Raw genomic sequence first — 15,491 nt, 5'->3', positions numbered from 1 at the left:
ACCCCAATGTTCACTGCAACACTATTTACAATAGCCAGGACATGGAAGCAACCTAAATGTCCATCAACAGAGAAATGGATAAAGAAAATGTGGTACATATATGCAAAGCACTTATATACACATTGTCTTATTTCATCCTCAAAATGACCACATGGGAATGCTTTATTATCCATATTCCATGTATGGGAACAGATGAAGATCACAAAGGGCAATGGTTTGCTCAAAGTGACACAATCAGTCCTGAGGGGGAGGACTTGCACCCAGTTGAATTCTATGTGCTTGTTTCATGTCACCAGCGGAACCGTGGTGAGGTTCAAATGAGATGATGAACATGAAGGTGGTTCTAACCTTGAAGAGCGCTATACAATGATTATTTCTGATTAATTACCTAGGAAGAAAGTGGCAGGAATGGAAGGTAAAGGCGAATCTGAGCTCGAGCCTAATTACTATTTTCATTACTCTCCCTTCAAAGGGATGCTTTTAATTACATTTATAGGTTACTTCTGAGGGGTACTTATTTTTTTTACAGGTGGTTTTGGCATAGAAATAAAATCCCTTGGCTATGTTCAAAGAATTTAAGAAATCGTTGCATGGTGTTTTCAAAAGCCACATAAAAATGTCTCCACCCCACCTGAATCCCTAATGGTTTTCGCTCAAGGTCATCTAACTATAACAATGATTTAATTGCACCTCTTAGGTAAATGTATGATAACAATGGAGGATCAGCTCTGGAATTATCCCAATGCCGTCCAAATTGTCCAAAGGGAAGAGAACAAATCCATCATAAACCCAAAATGTGAGGGTGACAGTAGGTGGGGGAGGTGGGGGAGAGGTGCTCCTTTTCCCATCAACCTTTTCAATAAGCGAAATGACTGACAGCCTCCACTGGGACACTTATGCTACCCTGGAGAAGGTGGGGTAGGATAATAACAATCACAGCAACAAGTTCATATTTAGACAGCACTTTACAGTGTGCAAAGTGACATGAGTAGAGCAGTTATTACTTCTCTTTTATATACAAGGAAATAGCCTCCGAGAAGTTAAGAGACTTGCCAAGCATCATATAGCCATTAGCTGGTGAAGCCAGAAATCAAGCCAAAGAGTGTGTGTGTGTGTGTGTGTGTGTGTGTGTGTGTATTTTAGAGGAGGAGGGAGATGAAAAAAAACAAAGAAATAAGAGGAGATGGTTGAGAAGGGTAGATGGGAGAAAATGTGGGATAGAGAGGTCTCTCATACAACAAGACAGAACTAAGAAGAATAATAGGGATAAAATACCCACCATGATAAAATGTCTGTATGAAACCGAGAGAGAAAATCCCAGTCAAGTAGAGAAGTAGAAATAATACGAGTGATGTACCATCATTACGTGGACACCAGGATGTTGACAGATTAAAAAAAAAATGTCCTGGGCTTCCCTGGTGGCGCAGTGGTTGAGAATCTGCCTGCCAATGCAGGGGACACGGGTTCGAGCCCTGGTCTGGGAAGATCCCACGTGCCGCGGAGCGACTAGGCCCGTGAGCCACAATTGCTGAGCCTGCGCGTCTGGAGCCTGTGCTCCGCAACAAGAGAGGCCGCGATGGTGAGAGGCCCGTGCACCGCGATGAAGAGTGGCCCACACTTGCCACAACTAGAGAAAGCCCTCACACAGAAACGAAGACCCAACACAGCCATAAATAAATAAATAAATTTTTTTAAAAAATGTCCTCTATCAATAACGACTTAAAAGAAAAAAAACCTACTGTCACAGAGCATGGAGGACCATGACTTACATTTCACATTTTTGGGGTGATACTCTGGACATATTTGGTCTTATTTTTAACGCTCGGAAGGCATTTGTTTTGAAGTTTGAGGATTAAAAAGGGGCACCATGGCCCATATTCCACATGTACCCCTGCTTACAAGATAGGCTAAGGTATGTTTCTTGAATACATCTCTTTGTTGCCCTTTCCTTAAAACTGACCAAGCTAATTTCCAGATCTCTTCCCTGATAATAACAGAGGCTGAATTTATTCGGATGGAAACAGACATCCTGACCTCTGATCTGTTCATCATTTTGGTTCTTAAAGGCCCAAATTGAGGCTCTAGCTCTCAATTTCCAGAAGTTCTGTTCCTACCATGACCAAAATGCTGGCAGTGACTTTGCTTAGAAGAGGATCTGAAATAGCTTAGCTAAGCCCTAATGGGAATGAAGGTTATTCTCCAAACTGGCCCCTAGTCTATAAAAGAGAGTCTCAACCATTTTTGTCAACATCCCACAGTGAATCTACAAAGTGCCATTTTACTGAACAGACTGTCTAGCTGGTCATTAGGTGGTACCCAAGGGCATGTTTTGAATGAGCATTGTTGTCTTACATGATCTTGCAATCAAAAGTTCCAAACAGAAATGACTCAATAATGTATCCATTCACTTCTTCAATCTGTGTTCTTAGAATAAACTGTCTCTTGGTGGTAATATAGTTAATAATTTTATTACCTATTTTGTTAATTAGTAGTTTGACCTTTTTGAAATTAACCCTTGTCAAGCTTTCAGGACTATTCTCTAATTTTCGAATCTAGTGAACAGACTAGACTGATTTCATAGTCATTCTTTATAGTTTAATCAGATATTGATTACAGCGCTTTAAGCCTATTCTGTCACAAGGAAGTAGTACAATTGTCGTTACTATTATTACTAGTTTGCCAATCAGATCTCTTTTCAAATGGTAGCTTCTCTATCATTTTATTTTAATTCTTCTTTTGGTTTGTTTTTCATAATAAATAGAAAGTAAATTTTAAAGTCAGACAGATTTGGATTCAAACCCTAACTCTTTCGCTTGCTAACTGTAAACTTAAATAGTTTGATCTATGTGAGATGCAGATTTGGCGTTTGAAAACCCTCAAAGAGTTTTGAAAGTCTTAAGTCAGACATAAAAGTGACTTGCACGAGATAAACACTCCAAAAATGTTACTTTCCTCACTCAATTCAGTTTTCTTATATCTTTCTTGAATTTGGCACCAGAAATACAAAGTAATATCCAAGTGAGCGTACATCACACATTTGTACATAATCGATAAACATAAAGAACATAATGAATATTCTTTGATCTTCAAAAGCCAACACATACATTCCATTTTTATTTGTCTTTAGGTTAATAAACATGGGAAGTCCTAAGTCTTTAAAAGCAAAGTAATGTTCATTCAAAATGAATATCATTTTTAGGAGAACAGGAAGCAAATAATTTCAAAACACATGAAACGTTGTAATATTCACGAGAGGAACTGGGGAATCTATATAGTTGTGCTGACATTTATGAACTCTGACCGTCCACAATGAGATCAGGTTGACCAGCAATTAAATAGTCAGGATTTCTCATCAGCCAGTAAGGCCGACAAAGCAGACTGTACTGCCCTCCTGCAGATGACAATATGCAAAAGACTCCATATAATAAGTCTTGCAGTACCCAAACAAACTAAATGTTAATGAATCCTACATTTTACAAATGTATTTGACCATGTGACCCCTAAAAACATATAAGAGAGCTAATATTCTGTGGGACATAGTTTGGGAAACACAAATCTGTTGGATCATACCAAAATCTTATAGCACAAAAACCAAAAATCAAACACTAAACAACAATCACAAAGCCCACAATAAACTCCAGGCCTGTAAATGTAGTTTAATGTACATAAATGACACAGCTAGTGAACAACTTCAGTAATAAAGATCACAAAGCCCACAATAAACTCCAGGCCTGTAAGTGTAGCTTAATGTACATAAATGACACAGCTAGTGAACAACTTCATTAATAAAGATCTTGTTCGCATCTTTTAAAATTATCAATAATCCTCTGGCTTAAATAATAGATTCTACTTCATTCAACAACACCAAGGTCATTAGAGCCCCTGAGTAACTGCACGTTCATTTGAGTTTTAATCGTTTTGGCTCTCGGTCAGTCAAGACTGTCAGCTGAAACTTACAAAGCATAAATTATTTTCTAGGCTTACTATAATTACTTTTGCACCATGGATTATAAATAAACACAACACAGGTTGTTCTAACAGTCAGGAGCCAGGGCTTGAGTTCAGGCGGAGGTGAATCTGAATCCTGATTCTACAATCGTGATCTTAGAGAAGACACCTAAACGCTCTGTGCCTCAGTTTCATTGTATGTGAAATGGGGCTTTTTCCTACTTGTTAGATGGTTTGAGGGTTAAATGAGATTACATAACATGCTCTGCACATTACCAGACACATAGTAAGTGCTCAATAAATGCTCACTATTGTTTTATGGACCTCAGAGCCTGAGTTTATTCATTGTTTATTCTCTTTTGTGAATAATAACCTTTATCTTTGGGGTATATATATGTAGCCACTGGAACAACAATGTAGCCAGCAAGTTTCTGCATCCAGGCTGATATTTACCTACATGCCATTTACAAATCATTTGGCCTTCAAATAAAAATCCGTAGGGAGCATTATAATTATATGCAGATATTTGAAGGTCTATTTTCATACTTTCTCAGAGAATGTGTTTCTAAGCAAGGAAACCGGCAGGGAATCAGGGTGGCCCTTCTGTGCTCAGTTGCTTTGCAAGAGTTTGCGCTGACTGACGTTTCAATGGGAGGGAGGAGCAGGGAAAGAAAAGAGGCCTATTTTCTGTATTTAAATCCAGTTCCGTGGAGCTCCAAAAACTCATCTTTTCTACTACATCTTTCAAATAAGCAACAGCCTCACATATTCAGAGATAACCTTTTTCTTAGCTTCTCCAAATATCCTTGGAGGGAAAAGGTAACTAAAAGAAAATCACATTCCCGTTTCAAAAAGGGATTATAAAATGCTAGGCACTCATTAATTAGAGAAAACAGAAGGGAGAGACAGAATTCTTTTTTTGTTCATTTTGTTTTTTTCAAGTCACTGTATCCCAGAAAGCCTGGGGACCAGCTGAACACACGCATTGGAACCCTGGGTGCATGTGTGTGGTGAATAAAACGCCAGGTACCTAGAAGAATATCCTAGTCACCTGGCCAGGTGGGGAAACAGATGTCATCCCCCAAGATGGAGAGGTTCTCCGTGTCGGGGTTGGGAGGGTCTATGGTAGCCTTAGTGAATTAGAAGTGAATTTTGATAAAACAAAAACCAACAAGAGGGGTTTCCAAGCCAATCTAAGAAATTTTTTAAATACATGAAAGACAGAAAATTAGTGAGGGAGCGAACAGGAGAGACCAAGTAGACCAAATTTAGTCTCTGTTTTAGCCTACGAAGGGATACGTTAGACCAGGGGTCCCCAACCCCAGGGCCGCGGACCAGTACTGGTCCGTGGCCTGTTAGGAAGCGGGCCGCACAGCAGGAGGGGAGCGGCGGGCGAGCAAAGCTTCAGCTGGGGCTCCGCGTGGCTCACATCACCGCCTGAACCATCTCCCACCCTCCGCCAAATGCCACCGGTGTGTAGAAAAATTGTCTTCCTCGAAACCGGCTCCTGGTGCCAAAAAGGTTGGGGACCACTGTGTTAGACCAACAGTTCTCAGACCTTGCTTGATTCAGCAGAAGCACTTGGAGGAGGTGTTAAAACCCAGCCCACTTCCCTGGTGGCGCAGTAGTTAAGAATCCGCCTGCCAATGCAGGGAACACGAGTTCTTGCCCTGGTCCGGGAAGATCCCACATGCCGCGGAGCAACTAAGCCCATGCGCCACAACTACTGAGCCTGAGCTCTAGAGCCCGTGAGCCACAACTACTGAGCCTGCGCACCTAGAGCCCGTGCTCCGCAACGAGAGAAGCCACTGCAATGAGAAGCCCGCGCACCGCAACAAAGAGTAGCCCCCGCTCACTGCAACTAGAGAAAGCCCACGCTCAGCAACGAAGACCCAACGCAGCCAAAAATAAATAAATAATTAATTAAAAATTAAAACAAAACAAAAACCCAGCCCACTGGGTGCCACCCCCCAGAGTTTCTGATTCAGAAGCTCTGGGGCGGGCCTGATCATTTTGCCTTTATTTATTTATTTATTTTTAACTTCTTATTTTATATTGGAGTACAGTTGATTAACAATGTTGTGTTAGTTTCAGGTGTACAGCAAAGCGATTCAGCTATACATACACATGTAACCTGTTCGTAGGTGGTACTGATGCTACAGGTCCAGAGGCCACACTTTGACAACCACTCCCTCCTAAACTATTCCTGGAGCCAACCAGACTGGAGCAGTGGACGCCTGGGGCATCCTGGACCTAAGGGATGGGCCGGAGAAGATGCTAGCAGGTTAGCACCCACCTGCAAAACTTCCATGTTATCACTCAGCCAGGTTATCGGAGGGCAGTTTACTGGGGTGACCCACTTTCATAACAGGAGCCAGGGAAGAAGTTGGACTTGAGAGTTAGACCTTACTAACCTAACTGTGAACTCAAATACTAGCTCTGCCGCTTAATAGCTGGGCAAAGTTGGGCAAAGCCCTTAATCTCCTTAAGTTTCCTTTTCCTCATTGGCACCAGGGAAATCGTAGCACCTAACTTGTGGATCTGTTATGAGAACAAAAGAAGATATAGGTGAAGAACCTGCTGGCACACAGTGATGTTCAAGAAATGACGTTGTCTCAGGGCATTGGATAAACTCATCCAACTTCCTCTGCAGGTTGTCAATTGGGGGGTATTAACACTGGGAAGATGAAGTTTGAGCCAACTTGAGTTACTCCTTCTTGCTAGAACCTGGCCCTGTGGACTGCGCCTTCAGGGCGTCAAGGCTGATTTAAAGAGGGGTCCAAGAATCAGGGATAGTTCTTAGACTCCTGGAACACTGAAAGGCATCTGGGTCTTAACCCACAGCTTGTGTCTGCTGCCAGTGGAAGGGTTGGTGGAGAGCTGAACTCTTCCACCAACACAAAGAATTCTGTGAGCCTTGAGAATTTTTACCACTTTGCTTCCACTGCCATAGAAACCTTTCATTTTGGTGCCTCCAGACTCAGGGAAAGGAAAACGATCAAGTCTATGTGTATCAGAAGCAACACATTAAGTCACACCAATGGTCTACCCAGGTATATTATGGTGGTGTTACCCAAGAGGGCCTTGGAACTCTGGTCCTTTATGATGTTACCCATATATGGTTGGGGTGATATCCCCCAAGCTCCTAACTTTCTCAAACAGACACATGACATGTCAGTTACTTACAAAGACAACACTGGACAATAGCCCCATGAACCTGGAACTATGGATCCCCCTGAGTTTGATGACCTTCTATTTTGTCTTTAATCTTGCATTTGAAGCCATGGCCAGTTTCCTTTTTTTTTAGAGAGGGTAATTATAACTAGTATTCTCCATAGAACTGTATTGGAAAGACAAGTCAGTTAGTGTCTGACCTAATTAGGCAGGTAACTTTTAGAATCTGTGCTGGCTTCTTCCAAAAGAAAAGCAAAAGTTATTTTAGACACTGCTGTTATAATGACACAATGATACACGGGTCTAATGAGTAATTTTATCAAATTAATTATTTCTGAAAGGATAAATTTTTATGCTCAGAAAAAATCACTCCGGCTTTTTTATGTTTTGATCTTTGTAACTAATTTTAAAGATGCACTGTGGCTGTTTCATTTGCTCCCCTGAGTCTTGTAATGGCCCCAGTCAAAAGCAATAACATTTGAATTTGACCAAAGCCCCAGTCTTTATGGTTTCTCAGCGTGTCCTATCACCCTGGGTGATTAAAGTTGGTTGAATTAGCTTTCAGAATTTTCACAGTTTTAATATCACAGCTTCAATAAGGTAGCTGTGAGTGAGGAAGACAGCTGAGCTCTTCCAAGTAAGAACCATCTGAATTAATCATCAGCCTCCAACCACATCCCACCTGCCTCGATCAATGGGCAAACAATGGTTTGTACACTGGGGAGGTATTTTTCCAGGGTCAGTAATGAATGGATGGCTTCAATTTCCCAGCAGTTAATGTCTAGCCCCTTAAAATTGAACTGAAGCTTCGTGCCTGGTACAGAACTCCCTTTCTAGGTATCTCATCAGCTGAGATATCCTCTAAGGACTTGATACTTAAATGATGTATTCTTGGAATCCATCTATTTGGGTGAGGTCAAATATTAAGAAGCAGGTTTTAATGTTATATATCTTAATTCTTTATGACAGTGGCTCTCAAACTTCAGTATGCATCAGAATTACCCGAGGGCTTATTAGAACATGCGTTGTTGATCCCCACTCCCAGGGTTTCTCTTTCAGTGAGGGAGAGCCCAGGAATTGCATTTCTAACAAGTTCCCAGGTGATGCGGAGGCTGCTGGTATGTGGGCCACACTTTGAGAACCACTGTGTTAGAGATACTAATAATGCTTTAATTTTTGAAAATTAAGTTCTAATGGTTTCCCATGTGGCATAAAGAGGACTGAGAATATGAACACTGTTGTGAAGTTCTTACCTTTCTGGACATTTTCTTTGGCAGAAGAAGAGTCTGCCATAGAGAACTTGGTTGAAAACATCAGCTCCCCGATTCTCCCACTGACCTCAGAGGTGGGACGAGGCAGTGTGTCTACCTGACCTGGGCACAGCAGGTCCTACTTGTTTATAGATGTCAGGGAGACTGCATCTTGAAAGAAATGACCATGCAGAAATTTTGATTCCAAATCTTGGTTTTTTCAAATGTGAGGTCACCAACGAAATGGTTCACACACAAGGTGAAAAACTCAGGAACGAGGGCTGATTCATTTCACAGGAAGGTCCTTGAATGTGTGAAAAGTACCCCCTCACTTTCATTTTCCTCATGGAGGAAGGGGACTGGACACACCCCAGAGAGCACAGGAGGGGACCTTAGGTTCCTGGTCCCCCCCCCCCCCGCCACCGAAAAGCCATCAAGGAAGGACAAAGAGTGGTATCATTCACAGTAGTACTTCAGACTCAGAAACCATCAGCGAAACTCCTGATCCTATCGCCCCAGTCTTACCTCCCAAAGCAAACACAATTCTAAGGAGCAACAGCACAGTTCTCATTCTGAATAATTTTATTTCAAGTTTATAGAAGGTTCCTAAGTCTCTATTTCCTGAGAGATGGGTCTGTGTATGTATGCATGCATGTGTGTGTGTGTGTGTGTGTGTATTTGAGAGAGAAAAAAATAAACTGGATATCCCTGAAACTTGAGGACTGCTGCTCTGATAAGACGGAGAACGTTGATGATTCATTCTGCTTTCAGGGGGCAAGTGAGATCTCTTACTAACACATGAGTGATGTGGGGAATGTTAACAGAGTCATACTGAGAAATCTGGTTCATGCCGTATCTTAGAAAAAGCCCACTATAGCCATGAGTAACACAGGGCTGAAGCTAGTCAACCTGGTCCCAGCAGAGACTCCACCACTTACTAGTTGGATAATCTTGGCCAAGTTTCCTAATCTTTCTGTGCCTCACCTATGAAATTTAGATACTAATAGTACTTCTCTCCTAGCGCTGTTATGTTAAGTAAATGAATTAATATATGTAAACTACTTAGAGGACTGCCAGGCACATAGAAAATGTTCTAAAAGCACTAGCTGTTATTATTTATGTCCAAATACCGTGCCATCCTTCTCCTTTTGTTCTATGATAATTCCTCATGCTAATGCTACTTAGATCGGCTAACATCCAAAATTTAGACTTCTGCCATAATTATCTACATATGGCAGCAGGATCATTCCAGAACCACCCTAATGACTTTGATTAGAACCAATCACCTGTGCCTATTTACACAGCAGAATGATTGGCAGGGTTTTGGAAGGACTGGGTAGTCCAATTAGACTCTCATTGGGTATGAACCAGCTTGAGCAAATATGTCAGTCATGCTAAAACAGATCCATTTCTGTACATTTTATACAACCCAACAGAGACACCAGAAAAAAAAGACAGAAGGAGAGGAACGACTGATTCATTCAATAAATGTTGTTGGAGCTTCTTCTGTGTGTTTTTTTTTTTTCCCCTAAATGTTCTGCATTCTTTTTTTTTTTTTTTTTTTTTTTTCCTGCTGTGTTCTGAGCATCGTGCAAGATGATGTGGATTGAGAGGAGGGCAAGCTACTCCCATGCTCAAGGAGCTCACTGTCCGGCGGGTGAAACAGCTTAAAAACATAACAAATACTGCACAAGAGACTAAGGATGGTAATAAACACTCCCATGGGCTGCTGGAGGAATTGCACAGAGGAATTGCTTAGAACTGCCATGCCTATCTTGGTCTGGGGAGGTGAGATCCTTCCAAACTCAAGAAAGAAAGAGTTGCAAGCCAAGTGGGAGCCAGCCATGACAACAAGGTGGGAAGGACATTCTGAGCCATGCTGTGTACAAAAGCCCAGAGGTACAGATGCCACGGAAGAAGGTGGAAGAGGTAGGGAAGCAAGACACGAATTCTTTAGGGCTCTTCAGGAAGGACAGGGGGTGGAAGGTGACAGGAAGTCAAAGATGGCGGGACAGTGATTGATTCATCCCGCGGGTGTGGTGCGTCTCTGTACCAATGTGCCTATGCGGTTGTGTAAATGTGCAACACAGATCGCTCCGGGAGAAGCCAAGGAACCATTAGCCAACAATTGAGAATTAATTTTCTGTGTGAAGGGAATATACTGAATGTGCCGGCTTTGCTAATGTTGCTGTTATCTTAGAAATGGATATGTTTCAACCAGCTCTTCTGTGATGATAATATGTATTGTCTAGCTGTCTGGAAAAAAAATGCAGTGCCCAGCTGGTTGGAAATGGATTTTGGAGAGTGATTGGGATAGGAAATAAGAAGCAGAATCACAGACCCACGCTGGTAGGAAACAGCCCCTGGACCAGCAGTTCTCAGCTGGGGCCACGCTAAGTTATCACCTGGGAAGCTGTAGAAATTACTAATGTCTGGGTCCCAGCCCCAGAAACTATGACTTAGTTGGTTGGGGGTTCAGCTTGGACAATAAGGATACTCAGAAGCTCCCCAGAGAATTCTAATGTGTACCCAAGTTTGGGAACCATAACTGTCTACCTTTGTTACCCAAAGTTTGCTCCTGGACCGGCAGGAACCCCAGGGGGCTTGCTGGAAAGGCTGCATTACAAGCCCACCCCAGACCTACTGGGTCAGAATCTGCATTTTAACATCCCCTGGGTGATTCAAAATGGGAGTTGAGTTGCACAGACCACAGCTGGGTATCAGAATCACCTTGGAAGCTTCTCAGAGTCATAGATTTGCACTTCTACAGATATTGATTCAGGAGGTCTTGGATGGAGCCTTCCATCTGCATCTCTTTCTTTCTTTTTTTAAAATAATTAATTAATTAATTTATTTATTTTTGGCTGCATTGGGTGTTTGTTGCTGTTCGTCCTTTAATTGGCAGTGTTTTTGTTCTTTTAAAAATTTATTTATTTATTTTGGGCTGTGTTGGGTCTTTGATGCTGTGTGCGGGCTTTCTCTAGTTGCGGTGAGCAGGCTTCTCATTGTGGTGGCTTCTCTTGTTGTGGAGCACGGGCTCTAGGCGCGCGGGCTTCAGTAGTTGTGGCACGCGGGCTCAGTAGTTGTGGCACGCGGGCTCTACAGCACAGGCTCAGTAGTTGTGGCGTACGGGCTTAGTTGCTCCACGGCATGTGGGATCTTCCCGGACCAGGGCTCGAACTCATGTCTCCTGCATTGGCAGGCGTATTCTTAACCACTGCGCCACCAGCGAAGTCCCTGCATCTCTTTCTTTAGTTTTGGTGAGTCTGATAGTAAGTGGAGGTGAAAACCGCTGTCCTACTGTGCAGAGTTGAACGAGGGCCCATGATGGAGGGATTTGGGGAAGATTGCTCTTATGCAGAAAGCGGGGAGGGGGGAGGTGAATGCTCCCCCCTTATGGGAGACTGCCCATAAAGGGAGCCCACATTGAGAAGGGGAGCAGTCCGTGACTCAGGGATCCTGTGCAAGGGCTGCCCACCCCTTGTAGTTGCAGAGAGAAGAGACAGAGATTATAGATAGGCCCAAAGGTTTACATCCTTGTTGTGCTGTACAACGATTCAACTTCAGTGTGACTCTCCAGAAAGGAAAATCGAGGGGCAAAGAGTTTACATCCCCTTGTGCACATCAGTGTGCGTGCGTGCACGTGTGTGTAGTGCATCCTTGGCATGTGTCCTCGACATCCTTAGTTCTTCTAAGAAAGTCTCTCAGGCTTCCCTGGTGGCGCAGTGGTTGAGAGTCTGCCTGCCAATGCAGGGCACATGGGTTCGAGCCCTGGTCTGGGAAGATCCCACATGCCGCGGAGCAACTGGGCCGGTGAGCCACAACTACTGAGCCTGCGCCTCTGGAGGCTGTGCTCTGCAACGAGAGAGGCCGCGATAGTGAGAGGCCCGCGCACTGCGATGAAGAGTGGCCCCCGCTTGCCGCAACTAGAGAAAGCCCTCGCACAGAAACGAAGACCCAACACAGCCATAAATAAATTAATTAATTAATTTAAAAAAAAAAAAAAAAAAGAGCAACAGTCAGCTCTACCCACCACCAGTCCCGCCCATCAAGCCTCTTAGATAGCCTCATCCACCAGAGGGCAGACAGCAGAAGCAAGAAAAACTACAATCCTGCAGCCTGTGGACCAAAAACCACAGTTACAGAAAGATAGATGAGATGAAAAGGCAGAGGGCTATGTACCAGATGAAGGAACAAGAAAAAACCCCTGAAAAACAACTAAATGAAGTGGAGATAGGCAACCTTCCAGAAAAAGAATTCAGAATAATGATAGTGAAGATGATCCAGGACCTCGGAATAAGAATGGAGGCAAAGATTGAGAAGATGCAAGAAATGATTAACAAAGACCTAGAAGAATTAAAGAACAAACAAACAGAGATGACCAATAAAATAACTGAAATGAAAACTACACTAGAAGGAATCAATAGCAGAATAACTGAGGCAGAAGAACGGATAAGTGACCTGGAAGACAGAATGGTGGAATTCACTGCTGTGGAACAGACTAAAGAAAAAAGAATGAAAAGAAATGAAGACAGCCTAAGAGACCTCTGGGACAACATTAAACGCAACAACATTCGCATTATAGGGGTCCCAGAAGGAGAAGAGAGAGAGAAAGGACCAGAGAAAATATTTGAAGAGATTATAGTCGAAAACTTCCCTAACATGGGAAAGGAAATAGCCACCCAAGTCCAGGAAGCGCAGAGAGTCCCATACAGGATAAACCCAAGGAGAAACACGCCGAGACACACAGTAATCAAATTGACAAAAATTAAAGACAAAGAAAAATTATTGAAAGCAGCAAGGGAAAAACGACAAATAACATACAAGGGAACTCCCATAAGGTTAACAGCTGATTTCTCAGCAGAAACTCTGCAAGCCAGAAGGGAGTGGCATGATATACTTAAAGTGATGAAAGGGAAGAACCTACAACCAAGATTACTCTACCCGGCAAGGATCTCATTTAGATTCGATGGAGAAATCAAAAGCTTTACAGACAAGCAAAAGCTAAGAGAATTCAGCACCACCAAACCAGCTCTACAACAAATGCTAAAGGAACTTCTCTAAGTGGGAAACACAAGAGAAGAAAAGGACCTACAAAAACAAACCCAAAACAATTAAGAAAATGGTCATAGGAACATACATATCGATAATTACCTTAAACGTGAATGGATTAAATGCCCCAACCAAAAGACATAGACTGGCTGAATGGATACAAAAACAAGACCCATATATATGCTGTCTACAAGAGACCCACCTTAGACCTAGGGACACATACAGACTGAAAGTGAGGGGATGGAAAAAGATATTCCATGCAAATGGAAATCAAAAGAAAGCTGAAGTAGCTATACTCATATCAGATAAAATAGACTTTAAAATAAAGAATGTTACAAGAGACAAGGAAGGACACTACATAATGATCAAGGGATCAATCCAAGAAGAAGATATAACAATTATAAATATATATGCACCCAACATAGGAGCACCTCAACACATAAGGCAACTGCTAACAGCTATAAAAGAGGAAATTGACAGTAACACAATCATAGTGGGGGACTTTAACACCTCACTTACACCAATGGACAGATCATCCAAAATGAAAATAAATAAGGAAACAGAAGCTTTAAATGACACAAGAGAGCAGATAGATTTAATTGATATATATAGGACATTCCATCCAAAAACAGCAGATTACACGTTCTTCTCAAGTGCGCACGGAACATTCTCCAGGATAGATCACATCTTGGGTCACAAATCAAGCCTCAGTAAATTTAAGAAAATTGAAATCATATCAAGCATCTTTTCTGACCACAACGCTATGAGATTAGAAATGAATTACAGGGAAAAAAGCGTAAAAAAGACAAACACATGGAGGCTAAACAATACGTTACTAAATAACCAAGAGATCACTGAAGAAATCAAAGAGGAAATCAAAAAATACCTAGAGACAAATGACAATGAAAACACGACGACCCAAAACCTATGGGATGCAGCGAAAGCAGTTCTAAGAGGGAAGTTTATAGCTATACAAGCCTACCTCAAGAAACAAGAAAAATCTCAAGTAAACAATCTAACCTTACACCTAAAGAAACTAGAGAAAGAAGAACAAACAAAACCCAAAGTTAGCAGAAGGAAAGAAATCATAAAGATCAGAGCAGAAATAAATGAAATAGAAACAAAGAAAACAATAGCAAAGATCAATAAAACTAAAAGTTGGTTCTTTGAGAAGATAAACAAAATTGATAAGCCATTAGCCAGACTCATCAAGAAAAATAGGGAGAGGACTCAAATCAATAAAATCAGAAATGAAAAAGGAGAAGTTACAACAGACACCGCAGAAATACAAAGCATCCGAAGAGACTACTACAAGCAAATTTATGCCAATAAAATGGACAACCTGGAAGAAATGGACAAATTTTTAGAAAGGTATAACCTTCCAAGACTGAACCAGGAAGAAACAGAAAATATGAACAGACCAATCACAAGTAATGAAATTGAAACTGTGATTAAAAATCTTCCAACAAACAAAAGTCCAGGACCAGATGGCTTCACAGGTGAATTCTATCAAACATTTAGAGAAGAGCTAACATCTATCCTTCTCAAACTCTTCCAAAAAATTGCAGAGGAAGGAACACTCCCAAACTCGTTCTATGAGGCCACCATCACCCTGATACCAAAACCAGACAAAGACACTACAAAAAAAGAAAATTACAGACCAATATCACTGATGAATATAGATGCAAAAATCCTCAACAAAATACTAGCAAACAGAATCCAACAACACATTAAAAGGATCATACACCACGATCAAGTGGGATTTATCCCAGGGATGCAAGGATTCTTCAATATACGCAAATCAATCAATGTGATACACCATATTAACAAATTGAAGAATAAAAACCATATGATCATCTCAATAGATGCAGAAAAAGCTTTTGACAAAATTCAACACCCATTTATGATAAAAACTCTCCAGAAAGTGGGCACAGAGGGAACCTACCTCAACATAATAAAGGCCATATATGACAAACCCACAGCAAACATCATTCTCAATGGTGAAAAACTGAAAGCATTTCCTCTAAGATCAGGAACGAGACAAGGATGTCCACTCTCACCACTATT

At 41.8% G+C, this 15,491-nt stretch overlaps 1 protein-coding gene and 1 long non-coding RNA gene across 4 annotated transcripts in view; one reads left to right on the top strand and one right to left on the bottom strand.

The window, feature by feature from the left end:
* SHISA6 (shisa family member 6) overlaps positions 1-15,491 on the bottom strand; it is a 264,868-nt gene that overhangs the window by 110,278 nt on the left and 139,099 nt on the right. The window lies entirely within an intron of this gene.
* LOC309618886 lies at positions 3,633-10,046 on the top strand. Its single transcript, XR_014238662.1, has 2 exons — positions 3,633-6,232; positions 9,809-10,046. It is a non-coding gene; the product is annotated as an uncharacterized lncRNA (long non-coding RNA).

This window comes from Balaenoptera borealis, assembly GCF_965194805.1.
Source record: "Balaenoptera borealis genome assembly, chromosome: 20".
Classification (NCBI taxonomy): domain Eukaryota; kingdom Metazoa; phylum Chordata; class Mammalia; order Artiodactyla; family Balaenopteridae; genus Balaenoptera; species Balaenoptera borealis.
Note: the sequence above shows the minus strand (reverse complement) of the source record. Positions and strands in the feature narration are given on the sequence as shown.